Genomic DNA, 24,680 nt, shown 5'->3' with positions numbered 1-24,680 from the left:
CACTATAACCTTCGCCTCCCAGGCTCAAGTGATTCTCCTCTTTCAGCCTCCCGAGTAGCTTGATTACCGGTGCACACTACCATGCCCAGCTAATTTTGTATTTTTAGTAGAGACAGAGTTTTGCCATGTTGGTCAGACTAGTCTCAAACTACTGACCTCAAGTGATCTGCCCGCCTGGTCTCCCAAAGTGCTGGAATTACAGGCATGAGCCGCACTAGCCCTTGTCAAGCAATTTTGTATCAGCCCATTTCTTGTCCCCTTGTGCCTTTAAAGCCTTCTCATAACAAAGGGGGAACACAGCACTCCCCAAGGCAACTTGGAAGTATGTCCTGGGCAACTGTCCTGAGCCTTGGCCTGAAAAAACTCTCTACATAAATTTTGTCTCAGTCTCTTTCCTTAGGTCGACAAGGATGTGTTAGTCCATTTGTGTTCCTATAAAAAAATACCCGGGGCCGGGTAATTTATAAAGAAAAGAGGTTTACTTGGCTCTTGGTTCTGGGGGATGTAAAGGAAGCGTGACAGCATCTGCTCCTGGTGAGACCTCAGGAAGCTTATAATCATGGCAGAAGGCAAAGGGGAGCCTGTGTGTCTGATGGCAAGAGAGGGAGCAAGACAGAAAGGAGGGCTGGGCACAGTGGCTCATGCCTGTAATCCTAGCACTTTGGGAGTCCAAAGCAGGTGGATTGCTTGAGCCTAGGCATTCAAGACCAGCCTAGGAAACACAATGAGACTCCGTCTCTACCAAAAAAAAAAAAAAAAAAGGAAGAAAGAAAAATTAGCCGAGTGTGGTGGCATGTGCCCATGGTTCCAGTTACTCAGGAGGTAAGCCTGGGAGGTCAAGGCTGCAGTGAGCCATGTTCATGCTACTGCACTCTCACCTGGCTGACAGAGGGACACCTTGTTTCAAAAAAATTAAAAAGAGAGAGAGGTGGAAGGCATCAGACTCTTTTTAGCAGCCAGATCTCGTGTCAACTTAATACCGTGGGGATGGCACCAAGCCATTCATGAGGGATCTGCCCCCATGAGCAAAACACTTCCCACTGGGCCCACCTTGAACATTGCAGGTCTTGTTTCAACATGAGATTTGGAAGGGACAAAACATCCAAACCATATCAAGGGAGTCAGAACAGACATGGACATGGGGCAACGACCACACACTACAATGTGGGCTGAGCCAAGACAGACACAAATGGAGAAAGCTGAAGGATCCTCTAACCCAGTCTGGTGGAAACCTGCAGGGAGCACTTTCTGGAGGAGGGGACATGTTAATTTCATATTTTGTATATAAAGAGTATTTTCTTCTCCTGGTAACATGGCTTTCAATGGAAAACTTATGGTTGAAGAGAAATGAACTAGCCCCAAAGTACTTTAGTCTTGCATCTTAGAAATTTGGGAAATTCAGATTTGCCCAGGGGCTCCTGATGGATGCATTTTTGTCTCAACACCATATATATATCATCCTGAAAACAAAACAAAGCAAAACAAAATCCTTTTGCAAAATACTATTATGTAAAAATTACAGGGCTTAACAACAACAACAAAGGTTGGAGCAGATCATTTAAAACGTATGGCCTTTGTAAGCACAGCTGTAACAAAAACAGCACCAATCCTAGTAAAACAGCCGCAGGGTTAAATCACCAGCATTTGCACCCAGCATCATAGTCACTTCATCCTGGCAGCTTTAAACCTTTGGTTTTTGTACTTTCTCCCAGATGTGGGACCTTTTTGGCATACATTTGTAATGGAGATTGGATTCATCAAAGTGAAACATATGATCTGAGGTTTAGAGTTCTTAAAAAACTAAACTTTTTTTTCTTAAATAGAAGAGGAAGTCTCTTCACAGCTTCTTCATCTGCACTCTTCGCTTCCCCAAAGAGCCTAACATGGTGGAAAGGGTAGTGTGTTGTTTAATTAAAAAAAAAACTTTTTGTAGAGACGGGGTCTCACTATGTTCCCCAGGCTGGTCACAAACTTCTGGGCTCAAGCGATCCTCCTGCTTCGGTCTCCCAAAGTGCTGAGATTATAGGCATGAGCTACCATGCCCAGCTGATACTGGGTTCTTAAAGATACTAAATCAGCAGCTACTTCCACCAGTGAAAGGTGCTTCTGCAGGATTTTCAATGTTTTTATAAGGTCTTCATACCTCCTCCTTTATTAAGAGAAAGTTTGCTTCTGATTGCTTCAACACATGTACTTGCTGGAAAATATTGCATGTGAACCAACATGACTTTCATATAATATGGACACCATGGCTCTCTACCAATCAGGTGGGAGCTATTCCCACAAAAGAAACACACATTTTGGGAGATCAGACTTAGGAATCTTCCTTGGGGATAGGCTGCTTCTTCAGGAAGTTTTCATAGAACCTCTGGCCTCTCCTTTTTTCCTGCCAATGATCAGAGCCCACTTACCCTTCACAGTGCATCACCCTTTACAGCACACATACCTGCACACTCATTCCTTCAACTGTTACAACAGTTTTGTAGATTAAGACATGTAGAAGGCAGATGCCATTCCCAGCACTCCATCTCATGGGACAAAGGTAAGGGATTAACAACTGCTGAGGGCCCCCAGACTGCAAGCCTTGTGCCAGACATACGCCATATGTCCCCCAATTTCCTTCTCACAACAGCCTGGTGAGGCCAAGGAGTGCTTATTTCTGAGGCAGTTTGATGTTATCCTCTCTTTTCAGGGGAGGAACGTGGATCTCAGAGAGAAGCAACAGGGCAGGATGGAAACCTGGCCCTGAATGAAGATAACACCTGTGATCTTTCCCCACCACAACTCAGGGAGCCAAACTAGCAACTCCTAGCATAATGGATGAGGTTATCTCACTGCAGAACAGTCCTTGAAAACCTGAATGTCTCCCTGGCCAAGAGCAGCAAGCCCACATCTCAGCAGGACCATATGAGTAATGATTCCCATTTGGTGAGCATTTATATAAGCCAGGCACCATGCCAAACACTCAGTAATATTCTCTCTCCAAACTTCTCCCAGACTCCATGAAACAGGATTTTGAAACCCAACTTGCAGGTGAGGAATCTGAGCCCAAGAGAAGTTCAGCAGCTTGCCGAAGGACTTGAGACTTGTTAAGCAAAGGGCCAGGGTCTGAATCCACATCAGACCGAATCCATGTGAATCTAAGGGGGAGTCGAGGGCTGAGACAATTTCATGTTTGGCTCAGAGTGTCCACATTGGCACCAGAGACCAAAAGCAAGACAACCTCCACAGGACAACCTCAGAGACTAACGCCCCACTGGGAAGGGAGAAGGCTGAGAATTTGGGCTGGGCTGTAATCCCAGAGCTTTGGGAGGCTAAGGCAGTGGATCACCTGAGGTCAGGAGTTCGAGACCAGCCTGGCCAACATGCCTGTAATCCCAGCTACTTGGGAGGCTGAGGCACGAGAATCACTTGAGCCTGGGAGGTGGAGGTTGCAGCGAGCCAAGATGGCACCACTGCACTCCAGCCTGGGCGATAGAGTGAGACTCGCTCTCAAAAAAAAAAAAAAAAAAAAAAAAAAAGGCTGAGGATTTGGTGGATTTAGAAGGGAGTGTTGAGGCTTTTCATTGGAAAGTGGACAGTATTGTTCATTGCTCTGCCTGCCTGTGCCTTGTCCTGACCCCTACATGAGGAGGGGAGATGGGGAGCTTCTTTTTTACTTAGGCCAACTGAGGAGGGCTCCCAGTGAACCATCCAGAGAACGTAGCCTGTGTGCCTTGACATTCAGCAGGTATGGGGACTGGTCACAAGATAGGGTACTTTGGGAATGGCCTAGAGTCTGGCTCGGCAAGGATGCCTGGGGATTTCCATGGCCCAGATGGGTCCCCATGGCAAGGAGCAGAATTAAAAAAGTCACAACACAGTTCAAGAGGACTCCTAGAAGGGAAGATGACCCCTCAGAAGGGACAGATGAGAGCTGGGCAGAGGGAAGAGTCAGAGCACCCAGCCAGAGAAGCCAAAGCCAAGTCCAGGGGCCATAGGCGGGAGAACTCCAGTGACAAGGAAAGGCTGTGGGGGCCCAGGGACCTTCATGCAAGACAAATGCCGATAAGCACATAGCGATCTTGAAGAGGGCCCCAGTGCCACGTTATGCCTGCAGCAGTCAAGTTAGGCCTTATCTGCTTCTTGTCTCTCCTGTCCACCTGCACTTGATGGAAGTGGTAGTGAGGGGATAACAGCAGCTAGAGAATGTGGGGGAGGTGCCCAGTCCACCAAGAGAACCCCTTAGAGACCACTGAGCTCATTGCCACACGCCTTTGGACACTCAGTTACTTGGTTCTGATGCAGAGGGACAATCATTCAAAATGGTTAATTTTCTTACAGTGAATACCCAACATCTAAAATGAATTGTCAGCTGGGCGCGATGGCTCACACCTGTAATCTCAGCACTTTCAGAAGCTAAGGCGGGAGGATCACTTGAGCCCAGGAGTTAGAGACCAGCCTCGGCAACATAGTGAGACCCTGTCGGCTCAAAAATAAAATATATTTAACATAGATTGAATGCTTTTTACACTTGTAAATTTTCAATCTAATATTCCTTTAAATATTGCCCTTCCTTTGCCCTCGAGTAAGGGGCAGGAGGTGGCTGGTGCTTTACATTAACATCTGGCTTCACCTTTACCTTAGCTGCTCACTTTTATCCCTCACCTGCTGTGGGCCTGGGTATGCCCTGAAGGCAAAGCTTTGCTCTGGGCAGGACTCTCCAAATGCCAAAGTTGGAAGGAGAAGGTCATGACTAGAACCCAGCACTGAGCATCAACTTTGTACCAGGAACTTGCTCATGCTTCTGGGGAAATGGTTGGGGAGGACTGGTGTATAAAGAAATGAGGGAGAATGCCTGGCCCTGAGGCAGAGCTCACAGATCACAGTATCTCTGCAAGGTCCCCAGGGCTCCTGATTAGCTTTGCACTTCTTATGGTTCCCAAGAAGTCCTTGGGTGTCAACCCGCCCAGGGACAACTGTGCTCAGAGGGACGGTGCCAAGCTAACCAAGCCCAAGGGAGATGCATCACTTACTTTGGGGTGAGGGTGGGAGGCACATTGCTCTTACAGAAAGGTAGATACTATGCTTTTCATTTTCATATTGTATTTATTTATTAACAAATATTTATTAGCCACAAATACTATGGGCCAGTCGCTGTGCTCCATTCTGTGTATAACTTGTAGATTTAACAAGAGGCTTTTGGAAAAACAAGAAACCTCACCTCAGTAACTGTCAGATACATCCCAATTTCAAGAAACAACACAAGGAGGACATGCGAGTGTTGGAGGTCAGGAGCTGTGGCAGCTCTCTGGGGTGGTGGGGGGAACTTTTCTGGTGCCAACCTGGCTCTCACCAGGCCTCTCTCCAGAGCTGGGCCTTCCACCTGTTCCCCACCTTAACCAGGATCCAACTCCAAAGCTGCCTGGAATCCTGCAAATCAGATGCTTAGGCCCTGCCAAAGCCCTATGAGGCCATGTGGGCAAGCCCTGGATGCCAGAGCAGTGTGGGGCCAGTGTCTCTAGATGGCTCCTCCAAACAGCTCCATTTCTGGAAACTGCCCGTGAGTCCTCTCCTACGAAACGTCACACTAGGATACTGAGTGTTCACGGGATTTGATGGACTGAGAGACTCAAAATGGATGACAGTGGAATAGAGTCAATTCCTTTTTAAGATTTATTACATAAGTCGTACATGTTCGTAGTAGAAAAAAATAGATAAGGCAAAAAAAAAATAGCTATAACTCCATCACCCAGAGATAAGAACTTTCATCATTTTGGTCTGTAGTGTGAAAAACAGACCTTCTTTCCCCGTACCTGCACACACACCACACACACATATACCACAGTCACACACATATCACACCATACTCACACACCAAACTTACACACTCACACACAACACACACATACACCACACTCACACCCCACACCACACCACGCACACACCACACCACACACACATACTCCACACTCACACACACCACATTATACACAGGACCACAACTCCCCACACCACACCATACACACACACACACCTCTCACACACCACACACATACCACGCACATACACCATACACACCACACCATACACGTAACCACACCCCTCACACACACCACCACTCCACACACACATACCACACTCACACACACACCAAACAATACACATACACTACACTCACACACACACCATCATACACACGTACACCACACTCATACACATACCACACAATACACATACAACACAACACACCACACACACCACACCACACACAAGACCACACCCCTCACACACACCACCACTCCACACACACATACCACACTCACACATACACCAAACAATACACATACACCACACTCACATACACACCATCATACACACATACACCACACTCACACACACACCAAACAATACACATACACTACACTCACACACACACCATCATGCACACGTACACCACACTCATACACATACCACACAATACACATACAACACAACACACCACACACACCACACCACACACAGGACCACACCCTTCACACCACACCATCCACATGACCACACCTCACAGCCCTCCCACACCACAGCACACACACACACACATCTCACAAACCACAAACACACACCACACCACACCACACCATCCACATACAAACACCTCACACTCCACACAGCCCAAACAGACTTGAGGCACTGTGTGACAGCCCTGATGAGCCCACCTGCTGAGGAGCAGGGCATTGCTCAGAGAAATGTGCTGGGGGAAATGGGTCCAGGGAGTGAGCCCCCCACCCTGTGTAGGGACTGGTTTTCAGTGGGACAGGAGTAGAGGCCAGAGGAGAGGCTCGAGAAAAGGAGGCTCCCTCTCTTTTTTGAGACGGAGTTTCGCTCTTGTTGCCCTGGCTGGAGTGCAGTGGCGCGATCTCGGCTTACAGCAACCTCCGCCTCCTGGGTTCGAGTGATTCTCCTGGGTTCAAGTGATTCAGTCTCCACAGTAGCTGGGATTACAGGCATGCGCCACCATGCCCGGCTAATTTTGTATTTTTAGTAGAGATGGGGTTTCTCCATGTTGGTCAGGCTGGTCTCGAACTCCAGACCTCAGGTGATCCACCTGCCTCGGCCTCCCAAAGTGCTGGGATTACAGGTGTGAGCCACCTCACCTGGGCAAGGCTCCCTCTCTTGGGGGAAGAGAGCTGTGATTCTCAGGGTGAGGAAGGGAGGGTGGAAACTGGGGCACGCCCTGAGGGGACTGCTTCTCCTGTGAAAGATCCCTTCTGTACCTGGGAAATGTCAGGAGAGTATGAGCTTTCATCTTCATCTTGGACATTGTAGCTTCTCTTATAATCATCCCAGTACCCTTTGAAGAAAGGTTCATCCACTGCCCAGCTGGCTGTGTCATCTCAGAGGGAACCAAAGGGACGGAGCATTGAGGAAAAGGAGCCCTGCTCCCTCCTGCCTCCTCCAGGGCTTCTATGGAGAAGGGCACACAGCCCAGGTCCCTATGAGAGAGCTAGAGCCAGCAGGCAGCAGCCCCAGACAGCAGGGAGTGCTTCCGGCGCGGGGGGGGTGGGGGGGCGACGCAGGAGAAGCAGGAAGACTGAACCTCCTCTGACCCCAGCCCGCTGGAAGAAGTTTCACTTTTGAAAGGAGAAAGAGGTAAAGAAACATGAGTACTGGGCCACCTGTAGCCCACTTGATGCCTCCATGCAAATTAGAAAAAGGCACCCTTCTTCAAGACACTTCCAGCAGACACACATCGTCCTAACATTTGAGAAAACAAGCACTTCACTTTCATCCACTGGAGAACTGTCATGAGAAACTCTCGGTGGTGAAGGGCATCTCCTGAGAAGGAGTCCCGTGCCACAGACTGCGTGTGACAGTCCTGCTCACAGGTGTCTGTGAATTTTACAGATGAGGAGGCTGAGCCAAGAGAGTATGGAGAACTCAACCAGGGTCTTACAGCTGGTTAGGGGTGAATTCAGGCTCAGTCAGTCTGACTCCAGAGCCCAAACTTCTCACAGTTAGGTCACTCTGTATTTGCTGGAAATGTTTGTTTCTCTATGATGCCTTCTTCCACCTCACGAAGTCAAATTGGCCATTTCCTCCTCCGTTCCAGGCTGCCTGCTCTTGGACTTTATACAGCTCTCCACCAAAGCCTTGCCCTGCTGAGTGAATTTGGTAAGTTTCACTCTGTCTCTACCCCTCGACTGTGAGCAAATTCTTCAGGGGCTGTTGGGGAGAATGCGGGGTGCCATCTGTGCCCCCACAGTTTGGCACAGAGTCTGGCACAAAGCAGCAGCTCAGGAATAATGGATGAAAAGAAATGAATTTGCACATGAGGGGATTGGACCCACTGCTCTTGCAAGACCCCTCCAGCTCTGACCTTCCGTGAATCCATGACTCAGGGTTGGATTCTTAGACCTCTGCCAATGCTGGGGAGCAGAAACCACAGCGACTGGGCCAGAGCAAGTCAGGATGAAGGGTAAGTGACAGAAAATAGCAATGACATCTGCTCAGGAGATGTCAGAGTGATTAAATGGGAGTTAGTCTAGCATGGAGTTTCTTGGAAGGCTCACATAAGCCCATTAAATCCCACTGAGTGCCCAAGAGTTCCCTAGGCAGAGCAGCTGGAGAAGTTGTCGAGCTCATCACCGACTCTGAAATCCCCCAGATGCTCCTACATTAATAGGTTTTCAGGCAAGGAAGAAAAAAAAATACCAATGGGCTGTCATTCTGGAATTAGAGTGCATTAACAACACTCTCACTGGGAAGAGGTCTGGGGCTTTTTGCCAGTTTCAATTGTGTCCAAGGATACCCCATGTACAGAAGACTTCTGTAGTGAAATGTGAGTAGGAGCTCAGGGGAGAGACAAGACACAGCGAGTGAGGGCCCTGGTTCTATCCCCTTCTGTTCGCTTTAATGAAATGTAACCAAGCTGCCACCATAGACGGGACCCTGCCATAGGGGCAGAGGGAGTTCGGCTGGATCTTGAAGAGCCAGTGCTGTCTCTTGTCACTGGATCTTACTAGGATCTGAGCTAATCTGGGGCAGCTGATATTCTACGACTGGCATTTGATGTTGGATTTAATTTCCTTATAATTCTGTTGATTTCACTCATTGTTTGAAAAAATAATTCCCAATATATTCAAAAGATTTTAAGTTGATCTCCCCCCTTCATTAATTAACTCAGTCATCCAATACGTTTTTACTGAACATCTGCCATGTGCTCCTGGGCCAGCTCAACATCACCTTCACTTTGTCCTTTTCTTCTTCCAGACTCTTGGCCTTGGCAGGTTGTCTTCACTGTACCAGCAGTGAGCTCCCTGGGCCATCCTAGGCCAGAGGTCCTGAAGCAATCTTTTGCTGGCCTCTGTCTTGTCTGGACCAAAACCCAAGAATCAAGCGGGACTGTGCCTCTCAGAATGTAGGAACGGGGATATTTAGCTGCTGCTTGGGCCTGAGGGGCAGCTTCCTGACATGACAGAACATGCAGGATGGAGACACACTGGGGGCAGGAGGACCTTCAGGCCCTTTGTCATTGCTCTAAGGACTGTCAGCTCAGACTCCACATCTTCTTCCTCGCAGAGGACATAGATAAGTAACGATTGTTACTACTCTTTAGAAAAGAATGACGAAAATATATGAAGAAGATGGTAAAAATCCCCAGTGATTCCTTTTAACATTTTGGTCTTTATTATTTCAGTTTTTAAAAATTCATATATAGACATATACATCTATCTTTACAAATATAGGATTATTCTGCATTCCATTATGACTCACTTTCAAAACATAACTTATTATGACTATTTCTCCATGTCTTGTATTTCATAGTATTGCCTAGTATGGATCTAACAGTATACTTAAGTTATCTCTCTATTGACTCTTTTTTTTTCTTTTTTGATACAGGATCTTGCTCTGTCGCCCAGGCTGGAGTGCAGTGGTGCGATCTTGGCTCACTGCAAAGTCTGCCTCCTGTGTTCAAGTGATTCTCGTGCCTCAGCTCCCCAAGTAACTGGGACTGCAGTCACGTGCCACCACACCTGGCTAATTTTTGTATCATTAGTAGAGACAGGGTTTCACCATGTTGGCCAGGTGGTCTTGAGCTCCTGACCTCAAGTGATCCGCCCACCTTGGCCTCTCAAAGTGCTGGGATTAAAAGCGTGAGCCACCGAGCCCACTTCTATTGACACTTTAAGTTATTTATAACATTTTTTTCTTTTTTTTTTTTTTTTTTTTTTTTTTTTTTTGAGACGGAGTCTGGCTCTGTTGCCCGGGCTGGAGTGCAGTGGCCGGATCTTAGCTCACTGCAAGCTCCGCCTCCCGGGTTTACACCATTCTCCTGTCTCAGCCTCCCGAGTACCTGGGACTACAGGCGCCGCCACCTCGCCCGGCTAGTTTTTTGTATTTTTAGTAGAGACAGGGTTTCACCGTGTTAGCCAGGATGGTCTCGATCTCCTGACCTCGTGATCCGCCCGTCTCGGCCTCCCAAAGTGCTGGGATTACAGGCTTGAGCCACCGCGCCCGGCCTATAATATTTTTTTCTACTAGGCAAAAGATGAATTTTTAAAAGAGATCGTGCGCATTTCCTGCTTATTTCCTGACTTATTTTATATCCCTTTTTCCTGTTTTATTCTTCTGTGTTTCTACAGCCTACATGTCAGCCAAGCCAGAATTCTGGAGTCCACCCTGACCCCTGTAAACCAAAACGTGTCTGAGACAGGTCTCAATCAACTCAGAGGTTTATTTTGCCTAGGTTAAGGACCATGACCCATGACGCAGCCTCAGGAAGTCCTGAGAACACGTGCCTAAGGTGGTTGGGTTACAGCTTGTTTTATATTACACATTTTAGGGAGACAGAAGTTTTTCACAAAGACATAAATTGATACTTGTAAGGTATACATTGATTTGGCCCAGAAAGGTGGGATATCTCTAAGCTGGGGAGCTTGCAAGTCATAGGTGGATTTAAAGATTTCCTGATTGGCAGTTGGTTGAAAGAGCTGATCTTTTCCTAAAGAATTGAGTCAGCAGAAAGAGAGGCATGCATTGAGATAAGGGGATCGGAAGCCAAGGTTCTTACTATGTTCTTGTTATATAGACAAAGCCTCTAAGTAAGCAGTAGATGGTAAATGTCTCTTATGGAACCTTAAAGGCTGTTAGACTCCCTAGAAAAGACCCAAGTAAGGGAAGGAGATTATCTACACAATGCACATTTCCCCAGCAAAAGACCAGCTTCGCAGGGTCATTTCAGGATATGTCAAAGAAATATATTTTGGGCTAAAATACTTAGATTTCTTTCAGGGCCTGCTATCTGTCATGCGATGCTATACCAGAGCTAGGTTGGAATTTGGTATCTTATTGCTACAAATAGTCTGTTTTGTCAGTCTTATGATCTCTGTTTTAATATAGACATTGGTCAGCTGTGCCTAAACTCCAAAGGAAGTGGTTATAAGGAGACATTTCAGACTTCCCTCTTCCTGTCATGGCCTGTACTAGTTTTTCAGGTTTTTGGGGGATCCCCTTGGCCAAGATGGGGGTCCATTCAGTTGGGGGGCTTAGAATTTTACTTTTGGTCTGCACCCCTCCCTATCTCTAACCTCCATATCCAATCAGTCACAGAGTCTTGTGGTCTCTCTTCCTCTCCAGGTCCTCAGCCCAGCTCAGACCTCAGCCATTGTCTCTGGACCATCACAAAAGCCTGGCCTCCTAGAGATTACCCTCCAAATTCCTCTTCCTCTCCATTCTGAGTCAGCTTGAACCAGGATGTTACTCAGTTTACTCAGCTACTGTCCTCCAGGGCAGACAAAGAAGCCAAAAGCTCCCAGTCTTGGCAGGGGAGGAGAACAGTGTTTAATGGGGATGACTGGAACCTGTGTTTTCAGGGGGCAGATCTCAGGGGAATCAGGGAGAAACTGATTATAGGCATCAGAAGGAGAAAAGACCTCTGTATCACTGGGTGCTAGTTGGAAGTCCTCAGAGGTCAGGATGCTGACTGGGCTGCCTCTACTGCTGGGAGTGCAGGCGCTGGCCATTTCATCTTGGCCCTTCCACATAGCCCACATCCAGCCTACACATGCTTTAACAGGTTTTTACTCAGGCTGGAGGCCTGGGGCCCAGGCCTTCCCTGGAAAAACTCAGAATGGGATGCTAAGACTTAATTATGGGAAGACGAATGCCCTCAGGCCCCTGGCAGGAAAGGTTGTGGGTGTTTGAGGTTGCCTGCCAGAGTATGCAAACTCACTTGTGAGTTTGGTAATAAATAGCGTGACCCTGGTTCAAGATTTTTCTTTTCTTTTTTTTTGAGACAGGGCCTCATTCTGTCACCCAGGCTGGAGTGCAATGGTGCCATCATGGTTCACTGCAGCCTTAACCTCCCAGGCTCAAGCAATCCTTAGACCTTAGCCTCCTGAGTAGCTGGGACTACAGGCATGTGCCACCACACCTGGTGAATTTTTTTTCTTTTTGGTAGAGACAGAGTCTCCTTACGTTGCCCAGGCTAGTCTCGAACTCCTGGGCTCAAGCAATCCTCCTACTGTAGCTTCCCGAAGTGCTGGGATTACAGGTGTGTGCCACTGTTCCCAGCTTGAGATTTTTCTTTAGTCCTGAGATGTGGCAGTGCTTCTTGGGTGCAGACGCATAGCAATCTTATGTTTTCTTTCTAATCAGGGCTAACTCAGAGCTTAGACCTAAGAAAACCCAAAAGGCCTTGTATTCCAGCCTCTCCATTCTCCACATAATGCTGACTCCCCAGAGCATTCCAAACAAAACGGCCCCTTCACATGCTCTTCGTTTCCTAGAAGTCTTTCTCCATCTTGGCACATATCTTTAGAAAGCTCTTCCTGGAATCTGTCATGCACCGTGAGGGGGAGGTGTTGTTTCATATCTATGCCTTCGCTTTGTAAGTCAGCTACGCCCTTCCCCCTCTTGTGCATCAGGGCAAACTCTTATTCTTTCTTCAAATCCCAGCCCCAGGTCACTTCCTCCATGAAGCCTTCCTTGTGTTCTGCAGAACGAGTTGATTCCATTTCTCCATTCCCCATCCCACCACCACAGATACTCCTGAGGGTAGTACCCTGGCTGACTCATCTCTCCATCTCTAGTGCCTGGTTCAGGGCTTGGCCAAGAGAGGAGGCATGAATGAAAGAATGAGAAGGGAAGGAAGGAAGACCTCAGACCACTTTATACAGCAATAGCCCCTGTACCACCCTCTGCGATCTGACCCAGGCCCCTGATTTTTCTAAGCACTTTTCTATTCCTGATCTTACTGGATCCTCATGGTGGCCCCAGTGTGGTTTAGGGTAGGGACCCACACCTTGATTGGCAAATGAGGAAGCTGAGGTTCCAAGAGGAGAAGTGACTCGCACAAAGTCACCTCAGAACTCCTGTGGGAAACCCAGAACTGCCTCCTTCCTTCCTCTCTTTGTTTTCCTCAGCTCCTCCCTCTGACTCATTTCCCATAGGGCTATGAGAGCAGAGCTGAAATTCCTGGTGGGATATGAAGGATTTGGGAACCCTGGAAGTCGTTCCTGGGCAGTGAGGTGTGTGGATGAGTACATGCAGGCTTCTCTGTGTGTGTGTGCGTGCCGGGGAGGCTTGGCACTGAGATGCCTCCTATGCCTCCCTCCCACCTCCTTCTCCTGGAAGAGGGGATGGGTGTCATGTGTCCCTGCAGTGTCCAGGCAGGACTAGTCATATCAGCAGATATGGGGGGAGGGGCGGAGGCTGCAGTGAGCAGAGATCATGGCACTGTACTCCAGCCTGAGTGACAGAGCAAGACCCTGAATAAAAAAAAAAATTAAAGAATATTATATATTCTTGAAATTATATAGTGTGTATGGTTGGAATGTTACATACCATTCTTATAGTGTGTAAAGATAGTATAGTGTATTTCTTTGATTACATACCTACTGTTTTTTTTACATGCTATATGATTCCAAGAATATTATATATTCTACATAATCTTAGTATTATTTCAATATTATTATATTATCAATATTATATACTATTAATCTATAACTATATAACATTATATAATATTAATGTTAATACATTATATATTGTTAGAATAATATAGTATATAACATTTTGGGATTGGATATATTTCATAATTCCTTTGAAACCTTTTCAAGTGTCAATAATGTGTTCCTTTACATTGCTATGCAGGATTTTATGGTATGGATATACTATGGCTTGTATACCTTTCACTTATTGGAGAGCATCAGAGTTGTTTCCCCTTTCTGACTATTACAGATGATTATGATGAAGGTTTGTGTCCAGGTTTCGTGTGAATATGTCTTCATTTCTCTGGGATGAATGCCTAAGAGTGTGATTGCTGGGTTGTATGATGAGTGTATTGCTTAGTTTTATAACAAATTATCAGACTGTTTTCCAGAATGGCTGTGCCCTTTTGCATTCCCAGCAGTTATGCACAAGTGATCCACTTTCTCCACATTCCTGCCAGCATTTGGTGTTGTCACTATTTTTTATTTTAGCCACTATGGTAGGTATGTAGTGTTATATCATTGTGGTTTTAATTTGCATTTCACTGATGGCCAATTAAGTGGAACATCTTTTAATGTGATTATTTGCCTTTTGTATATTTTATTTGGTGAAATGTCTGTTCATGTTTTTTTGCCCTTTTTTTTTTTTTGCCCATTTTTTGCCTGATTGAGATTTTGTTCTTTTTACTGCTGAGTTTTGAGAATTCTTTGTACATACTACATATAAGTTCTTTGTTGGACGTGTGGTTTGCAACTATTTTAGCCCAGCCTGTACTTTAATTTTTCATCTTCTTCACAGATTCTTTTACAAACCAAACTTTTAAATTTTGATGAGGTCCAATTTATCAATTTTTTCATTTGTGGAGTCTGCTTTAGATCTGAAGTCTAAAAATCCCTTTGCGTAGTCCTTGATCTTAAAGATTTTCTCCTATGTTTTTTCCTAAAAATTGTACCATTTTGTTTTACATTTAGATCTGTGATCCATTTTGAGTTAATTTTTATATAAGATGTGAGATAGGAATCAAATGTTTTAAAAATTTTTTTCCCTGTGTGCAGCTTGGTCTTTTTTTCTCTCTTTCTTCTTCTTTTTTTGAGATGAGGTCTCACTGTATTGCCCAGGTTGGTCTCTGACTCCTAGGCTCAAGCAATCCTCCTGCCTCCACCCTCCAAAGTACTGGGATTACAGGTGTGAGCCACCGCACCTTGCCATGCAGTTGAATTTTTAATGGTTGCCAATATTCTGTCCTGAGACATATCATAAGTTACTTAAACAGCCATGCTATTGATGAATCTTTAGAATGTCTTCAATATTTTTGCTTTTATAAGTAGCAAAATAAATATTATTGTAGCTAAATCTTTTACTTATCTATGATTGTTTCCTAAGAAGAGTATTACAGAAGTGAAACTACTGAGGCAATTTTTAGGGCATAGGGAACGTATTGCCAAATTGCTCCTCAGCAAGGTTTGTGCCAATGCTGTGTCTCAAGCTCGGTATGAAACAGCCTGTTCTCCTCCAAGCTAGGGACCACCTCCTAGACATAAAACAAAACAAAATCCTTAGTATTTAAATCTGTATTTCTTTGATTACTAAGGGCCAGTATGGGGGCAGCCACAGGGGTATTTTGGGTCCCTGATGCTCCTCTGTTCTTCTGAGGCAGGAATATAGGGTCTGGAGGCAGGGAACCTAAGGCCGATTCACGCTGGACTTCCTAGAACTAAATCAAATGGAAACACTTCGGCTATGACAGTTTACATAGGGCATACACCAAGTAACCAATGAAAACCTCTAGAGTATATTTAAACCCCAGAATATTCTGTAATGGGCTCTTGAGGCCCTATGCTCGACACCCCTATGGGGTGTACTTTCATTTTCAATAAATCTCTGCTTTTGTTGCTTCATTCTCTCCTTGCTTTGTTTGTGTGTTTTGTCCAGTTCTTTGTTCAAGACGCCAAGAACCTGGACACCTTCAACTGGTAACATATTTTGGTGAACCAGCCAGAGGTAAGCCCGAAGTTTGGAATTTATTTTTCTCCTTTCCACTTTCCTTTCTACTCTGTACAAGTGAGTCTCTCTCTCTCTCTCTCTCGCTCTCTCTCTCTCTCTCTCTCTCTCTCTCTCTTTTTGTTTCCAACTTGGGACACTTGGTAGGCAGTGCCTAAACACAGAGGCAGCCGCAGGCTTCTGGCTGGGGCCACTCTGAAGGACAATTTTTATCTTTTCCAGTTGTGGTCCCTGATCCCTACATTTGGTGCAGCTCGGGCAAACTCTCATGAGTTTCAGGCGACTTACACCTTCTTTTCTTATGCGAAATTCTTCCCTTTCCCAGTCCACTGGCTAAGGGCAGAGAAACCCACCTAGCCTCCAGCTCCTATCATTAAAGCTCATGGAACAGGAAACATGGGAAAGCATGGCCTTATCAAGTTATAAGGATGCTAGAAGTCAAGGCCTTAATCCTGGGACAAAAGGAAAGCTCACAGTGGGCCATCGCCTCTGGTGGGAAAACTTGCAAGTGGCACCAGTGCCCACCTAAGGTCAGAGACGTCTGACACTCTAAGATTGGACCCCAAAGGGGGACACTCCGGGAGATCCTCCAGTCCTCAACCTCTCCAAAGCGGACGCCCTTGGCAGAAGTGCTGAGGCCCAGTACTAGGCCCTCTTACGAATTTTCTCTCACAGTTACAATACTGTTTGGCCCCAATCTTGTTTGGAATCTGAAGTTTGCTGTTGAATGGGAAAGTGGGATGGCGTTGCATGTGGCCAGGTTTTTGTGCTGCTGTTCTAAGTAGGGGGGCTGGTTAACCTGTGATGCTCTCCTTTGGTGCTGTTTGGGCCCAGTATTCTTTGGAGTCTGGAGAGGTTTGGCTTTAAAAATCAAACTGCCAAGGAAACTTCTGTACCTGAAATTTTGGTTCACAGCCTTCGTTGGATTACCTATTGGAGCAAAGTGAAACCAGTGAGCTTGTATTGCTATCTCATGGCTAGGATTCCAAGCCATTAGATCTTCATTCATGTGTGTGTATATGTCTAGATATCTTTATTTGTATGTAATTTATTGTTATATGTTGTGTCTATCAGATTGGCTGATAAGTAAAAGAGCGCTAATAAATTAAGCAAATAAGTCCAAGCAATCTTCAAGTTCACGTGACTTAAGTATAACTTTACAAAACAAGCTGACTTTAAAAAAATGGGTAAAATAAAAATAGAAATACCTTCAGAATTGTCAGCGTACATTTTTGTCTGGATTTTATATTTGTCTCTGCTAGATATTTTGAGATGTCAGGGTTTAGCATAGAAGGTTATAAAACTATAAACCCAGCTAAAACAAAATGATCTTGGTTTGTGTGCCTTTTTTTGACAAATGAGAGTAAGTTAGTATTAGCTAAATCTTTTGATTTTGAGTTGTTGGCAAAAATACCCATGTATTTAACTTTGAGGCTCTTACTTAGGTTTAGGTGAGCATTTGATGTTCTCTCGTGATTAAAAACATGGTTAACAAGGAAATAACTAACTTCAAATGATAGTGTCCAATATCTCAGTTTACAGAAGTAATCTAGATAAACTGTTTAAAAATGAGGGAATTGAGTCCATGTACATGGGATAAATGTTTTAGGTAAACTTTTTGCATAAATTAAAATCTTAAGATTATTTTTGATGCTCATTGAATATATGAGTCATTTCCAATTGAGAAAGGGTTATGATACAGGAAAACATGTTTCTAAAATTATGGAATTGTTCTTGTCTATAAATGCCCATAGCTGATGGTTCAGGATTTCTTGCTTTTTAGGGTCTCACTAAAGTTTTAGGTTACTAAACATAAGAATTCTAGTTAACACATAATTCTGTATACAAAATATGCCCAAAAGGGTTATGTTATTAGTCAGAAAAGAATCATTTTGTCTAATTCAGAAGTTATCTAAAAGTTGGTTCAAATTACAGATTTGAAAAAGTTATTTATGAAACAATGTAGTAAAGAACTAGTAAGTAGGGAGTAAGGGTGTGGAAATGTTTAGATAATAGAATATTATTTAAAACCTGATAGAGAATTGGAGACATTTGGCTAATTAACATTTCATAGTTAAAGCTCTTAGTCTTGATTAAAATAAAACAAATATTGTAAAGAAATGTATTGGCAGTTTGGCAGTTCTTTTTTACATATGGTTAGGCATGAAGCTCGATTTAGTGTGCAGCCAAATTACACATACATGCTTGCATTGCTTCACACTATGTTTACTGTTTTGCATGCATAGTGCTGGCACTGGAGTACCTATTGGTCATGTGCCTAAAGTGAATTTCTTGATTGCACAGGATGTATGATGATATTGGTGAACTTAAGGATATTGAATTGTGTATCAAGAATAAAATATTCATCATGTGGGTTTTTGGGGGCCCTGGGTAACACCATAACCTCCACGGTAGATTGAATAAGAAAAATTCAGGGTTGGTTTCCTGTTTATTTGTTTTTGCTTCTAATTTTCACTTGTTTGCTGCTTATTCTCCTCTGGGCTTTGCTTGTGTATGCATGTATATATAAAACCATGAATATTTTTAGTTTCTAGTGAAAAGGTTTGATTTTATTCTGTGGATAGTTATTTTGTTTTCTATGTGTTTCTAGCAAGTCATCATCGGTTCTATTTAGCTGAAATTCGTAGGCTACCTTTGTCAGGCTTTCAGGAATTAATGGAACATACCAGCTTTTTAATCTTAAACTGACTTTTTAGAGTTAAGCTTCCTGATATGTTAAGTGTGTTGAGCATACTTTCGTAAATAGAATTTGAGTCATATTTCTCTCTCTGCCTAATTTTTCCAAAATTTGTAAACTATTTGCACATATTCTTAATTCATAGCAATGTGTTTGTTTGCATACAGTTAAGCAGGGCCACTAGGGCCACTCAGGGAGAAAGAACTCAGAAGCCTGACATACCGGCAAAAGGGTAAGAATTTCTTACCAGTCAGACTCTGGCTTCTGTCTCTCTGTGAAAACTGGTTAAATAAATGGTAAAAGTCACTGTTTATCTCCTCTGCAAAGTTTTGATTAACACGAAAAAAGAATCCTGAGGCTGGTCTTAAACTGTAGTGAATCCAGTGTGCTTTATGTGTCTTTCTATATTGTTCTGTTATAAAGAGGGGTACCTTAGGATAAAATGTGTGCCTAGGAACCTATAGGCTCACTATTCAAGGCTGCCCAGCAAACTGGTCAGTCATGTCCTTGGGAGCTTGACCTTGCAACCATGTGGCCGTGCTTTCTCTATTCACAATGGTGGCCCAGGTTTAGGGTTCAATTCCTGGCTTAGGGAATGAGTCCTTTATCTTCTGGCTGGCTGTTTATTTATATGTGTTGTGTGTGTAATATAAAAGAGCTTTAATTAATTGGTTTAATAATAAGAGTGTTGCGGGAAGTCAGGGACCCTGAACAGAGGGACCGGCTGGAGCCGTGGCAGAGGAACATAAATTGTGAAGATTTCATGGACATTTATCACTTCCTAATAACACTCTTTTTCTTATGCCTGTCTTACTTTAATCTCTTAATCCTGTTGTCTTTGTAAGCTGAGGATGTACGTCACCTCAGGTCCACTGTGATGATTGCGTTAACTGTATAAATTGATTGTAAAACATGTGTGTTTGAACAATATGAAATTAGTGCACCTTGAAAAAGAAGAGAATAGCAGTAATTTTAGGAAACAAGGGAAGACAACCATAAGGTCTGACTGCCTGCAGGGTCGGGCAAAAAGAGCTATATTTTTCTTCTTGCAGAGAGCCTATTAACAGACATGCAAGTAGGAGAGATATCACTAAATTCTTTTCCTAGAAAGGAATATTGATATTAATACTCTAGGAAGAGAATTGCATTCCTCGGGGGAGGTCTATAAACGGCCACGCTGGGAGTGTCTGTCTTATGTGGCTAAGGACTGAAATACGCCCTGCTCTCCCGCAGTACCCTCAGGCTTATTAGCATGGGGGAAAAATCCCACCCTGGTAAATTTGAGGTTAGACTTGTTCTCTGCTCTCAAACCCTGTTTTCTGTTGTTTAAAGTGTTTATCAAGACAATACGTGCACAGCCGAACATAGACCCTTATCAGGAGTTCCTGATTTTGTCCTTGCCCTTTTCGTCAGAAGCATGTGATCTTTGTTCTCCTTTCTGCCCTTTGAAGCATGTGATCTTTGTGACCTACTCCCTTTTCTTACACCCCCTCCCCTTTTGAAATTCCTAATAAAAACTTGTTGGTTTTGCGGCTCAGGTGGGCATCATGGTCCTGCGGATATGTGATGTCATCCCAGGTGGCCCAGCTGTAAAATTCCTTTATTTGTACTCTTTCTTTTTATTTCTCAGACTGGCCAACACTTAGGGAAAATAGAAAGAACCTATGTTGAAATATTGGGGGTGGGCTCCCCCGATATAGGAGCTTAAATATTTTGTCAGAAAAGTAGAACATGTAATGCATTTTATTTTATTTTATTTTATTTTTGAGATGGAGTCTCACTCTGTTGCCCAGGCTAGAGTGCAGTGGCATGATCTTGGCTCACTGCAACCTCTCTCTGCCTCCCAGGTTTAAGTGATTCTCCTGTCTCAGCCTCTTGAGTAGCTGGGACTACAAGCATGAGCCACCGTGCCCAGCTAATTATGTATTTTTAGTAGAGAGGAGGTTTCACCATATTTGTCAGGCTGGTCTTGAACTCCTGACCTCAGGTGATCCACCCGCCTGAGCCTCCCAAAGTTCTGGGATTATAGGCATGAGCCACTGCACCTGGCCATTCAATGCCTTTTATTTAGTTCATGTGACTTAAGCAATCTTTGGGAACAAAGACAGTTAGAAAGATTATTGGCAAAATAAAAATATCTTCAAAAAATGTAAACATTTGGCTTAAATTATGCAGGTCAGATACTAGGTTTGCTAAATACTTTAGGTCATAAACTACTTCTCTGACTTTTAAAAATTGTTCAATTTATTTTGGAGCATTATATTCTAGATAAGGCCTGGGAATGTGTGAAATTAGCCATGCCCCCTAGCTATGCAAAGAAGGTTATAAAGAAAAGATATTTTACATACAAAAGGATCTTATATGGTAATTTTTTGTCCTAAAGTAAAATAATTGGTTGTTTAAAAGAGGGATGTTTAGGACAAGTCAGAAAGTCCAAGCATGTCATACATTGTTTGTGTATGACATGAAAGAATTTATGGAAGAGAATTTATGCAAGAAATGTTGTACAATTTAAAGGTGATTAGGCCACGTAAATGCTTCATAAAATGACACCATGACTCTTAATTGTACAACCTGCCTGCTTTACAGCTAGGTAAGACCTGGGACATGCGGAGTTAGACACTGGAAGAAGTCAGACCTTATCTGCACTTCTGTGTGGGTCTTAGGCTCCACTCCTTGTACATAATTAAAATCCTAAACTTACCAAGGTTTTCACCAAAAGTAAAGTTGCAAAGAGTTAACACTGTAACATGTAATCTAGACTACTGAAGAAACTGTTTTACATATAAGGTGTGTAAGAAAAGTAAAATGTGTTTTTGGTAAAAGATTATAAGAAGGCATGGGAATGTGAATTTGTTTTTGTTTTTTTTTTTTTTGCCAAGTGTTAAAGAATTATTTTAAGTTAAGATAAAGCTAAAGGTTTGAACAATTTGTGGAAGGTTTTTAAAAAATAAATATTATAAAAAATTCTGTGTGTGAAATATTAACATATGTTCCAAAATTGTATGGGATTTCTAAAATTCTAATATATCTGAGTATATGCTATCAATCATAATTATGGTTATTATGTTAACTGATTGTAAACCACAGAAATAACCAAATTTCCTTGTATAAAGCTACTAACCCAAGTAGAACAAAAAATTAATTAAATACCAAGAAAATATTTTGTCGGATTTTCATGTTTAACCAGCTGATACTGAAATTGTTTAGATATATAATTTGAATGAACTCCATGGTCTAAGTCAAATTACTTATGATAATCCATCAATTACCAGTGCTATTCACGTAATTTGAAGAAACAACTGCCATTCAAGAGGATATAAATTTAACTACTCTAAAGTTAACTAAGCATGGACTCATGGAGAACCAGGATGACCACGTTGTCCTTCCTGAGTCCTTCAAGTTTTTATTATTAAAAGTTCTGCATTCCACAACTCATCACGGAAAAGATAAAATGATCCAAATTGAATATATTGGTGTGGTGACTTATAAATTGCTAAAATAGATTATAACCAATGTTTGGTCCCATATTTCTGGGAAAGCAATCAAAGCTTCAGGTACATTTGGTCACCTGATGGGCCATTTAAACATTTTATAAAGGAATTTCACTCAATTGTTATTTTCTGTTTTTTGGTTTTTTTGAGACAGAGTCTCTCTCTGCCACCCAGGCTGGAGTGCAGTGGCGTGATCTCAGCTCACCGCAACCTCTGTCTCCCAGGCTCAAGGGATTCTCCTGCCTCAGCCTCCCAAGTAGCTGGGATTACAGGCCCGTGCCACCACATCCAGCTAATTTTTGTGTTTTTAATAGAGACAGGGTTTTCACCATGTTGGGCGGGCTGGTCTCAAACTCCTGGCCTCAAGTGATTGGCCCACCTCAGTCTCCCATAGTGTAGGGGTTACAGGCATGAGCCACTGTGCCCCGCCTAAATTGTTATTTTCAATGCATGTTTTCTGGTTGTATAAAACTTCTCATGCAAGAGAGCTAATGTTATAATAGTAGATTATTATGCTACAGTATATTTTCACCAGGTAAAGAAAGCTTTTTATGGTTTGGATCTTTTGAGAACATCAGAGAAAGACTGCCCCCCATGCTTGTTCGTGTCCCCCACGCTTCTGTGATGCAGCTTGAATATTGCAGGAGTGATTGAATTCAAGGTAACCCAGCTCTTTGCTACCCCAATTTGAGGAGCAAAATACCTTCCCTGCTGACCTACCTTTATGCCTGGGTGCCTCCACATACATAATCAATTTTTTTTTTTTTTTTTAGATGGAGTCTCCCTCTGTCACCCAGGCTGGAGTGCAGTGGTGTGATCTTGGCTCGCTGTAACCTCTCTCTGCCTCCTGGGTTCAAGCAATTCTCCTACCTCAGCCTCCCAAATAGCTGGGATTACAGGCATGAGGATTTTATTTATTTATTTATTTATTTTGTATTTTTTGTTCTTTTGGTAGAGATGGGATTTCACCATGTTGGCCAGGCTGCTCTTGAATTCTTGATCTCAAGTGATCCGCCGGCCTTGATCTCCCAAAGTGCTGGGATTACAGACGTGAGCCACAGCACCTGGATGCATAATCAAATACTTTTAGTTAAAGCTCTGAGGTCCATGTTAAAAAGCCAAGGACTCATGAGGGGAATATGCCATGCTGTCATCTGACATGAGCAGTGGCCACGTGATGTTCTTGGTTTTATGCTGTGCTGAGAAGGCTCTGTGGGGACAGGGAGGAGGCCTGGACAGGAAGGTCAGAGGACCCAGGATTTAAACTGGCTGGGTGACCATAAGCAGGTTACCCAAGGAGGGGAAGAATGCAGACTTGGGCTCCTGGGAGCTTTCTCTGATGAGCTTTTGGATCCCAGGGCAGCTGCCCTTGGCCAAGAGAACAACCAAACAGTTGAGACAAGTCTCTGGTCTGGGCTGGAGCCTGCATCAAAGTTGTTGGACTAGCACTCTGGGATTCCGTTTCTGATTCTGTACGGCTAATCTTTTGCTTTCCATTCTCTGCATTGAGCAGTCTATTTGTGGGCTCTGGAACCAGACAGACTTGTTTTTAAAATGTAGAATCTGTCACTTATCAGTTGTGGGATCTTGGGCAAATTACTTAACCTCTCTGAGCTTCCATTTTCTCCTCTGTAAAACAGCTTTATACACAGCAAGAATGAATAAGTCAATACACACAATATCTACATCTCAGCGCCTGGCACTGATAACCTGTCATTTCATTGCAAGTTTTATTTTTATTTCAAAATAGACTCAAATTCCTACATTTCTTCCTATCTCCACTGCTACCATCAAGTCACTCTCATCTCCTTCCTGGTTTATGGCAAGGACTTCCTAATGGATCTCTCTGCTCTGGCACTCACAGCCAGGGCAATCTTTGTAAAGTGTCCCCAGAGCCTGCATCACCTCTGCCTAAAGGCCTCTAACTGGCTTCCTGCTGTGACTGGAGTAAAATCCACAGCCCTGACAGTGGCCTATCCAGCCAGCCTTGCTGCCCTCAATTCTCCCCTCAAGCCCCAACCAGCCTCGCGTCCTGTCTGAGCAAGTCAAGCTCACTCACTCATTGAGGTCTTTGCACTGAGATTCCCTCTCTTGGAAAAGGTTCCTCAGGTTCCTGCAGGTTTGGCTACCTCCCTTTGTTCAAGTCTCAGCTCAATGTGAGAGTAGCACCCAGCCATGTCACCTCTGCTGGCACCTCTGGCACCTCTACTGTGCTCCCATTTGCCCTCTTCATAGCATTGACCATCTTCTCACTTACTTAGATGCCCAGCCACCCATTTATCATCGGCCCTCCCTGTAGATGGCCACCACCATGACAGCAGGGACCAAGGAGGTCTGTGGTCATGGCTCTTTCCCCAGTACTTGTCTCTGGGTCTGGACGCAGGAGACCCTCTGAACTACTTATTGAATTTTATTTTATTTTATTTTTAAAATATTTATTTATTTATTTTAGAGACAGGGTCACTACCTTGCCCGGGCTGGTCTTGAACTCCTGGACTAAAGCAATTCTCCCA

General features: G+C 43.9%; 1 long non-coding RNA gene across 4 annotated transcripts in view; it reads left to right on the top strand.

Annotated features, from left to right (window-relative positions):
- Positions 1 to 7,554: 7,554 nt before the first annotated feature.
- The window catches only part of LOC105468789 (uncharacterized), a 36,516-nt gene continuing 19,390 nt past the window's right edge, over positions 7,555 to 24,680 (top strand). Inside the window, exons 1-6 of one of the 4 annotated variants that reach the window (XR_011610944.1) lie at positions 7,555 to 7,632; positions 8,093 to 8,154; positions 11,620 to 13,511; positions 14,137 to 14,238; positions 15,907 to 15,975; positions 16,198 to 21,982. This is a non-coding gene — a long non-coding RNA (uncharacterized lncRNA). Of the gene's footprint in view, positions 8,155 to 11,619; positions 13,512 to 14,136; positions 14,239 to 15,906; positions 15,976 to 16,197; positions 21,983 to 24,680 lie in introns of those variants that run through there. The other 3 variants (XR_011610942.1, XR_011610945.1, XR_011610943.1) reach the window with 3 other exon arrangements.

Source organism: Macaca nemestrina, chromosome 12 (assembly GCF_043159975.1).
Source record: "Macaca nemestrina isolate mMacNem1 chromosome 12, mMacNem.hap1, whole genome shotgun sequence".
Lineage (NCBI taxonomy): Eukaryota > Metazoa > Chordata > Mammalia > Primates > Cercopithecidae > Macaca > Macaca nemestrina.
The sequence above is the reverse complement of the archived record's forward strand: the minus strand, read 5'-3'. Positions and strand labels throughout refer to the sequence as shown.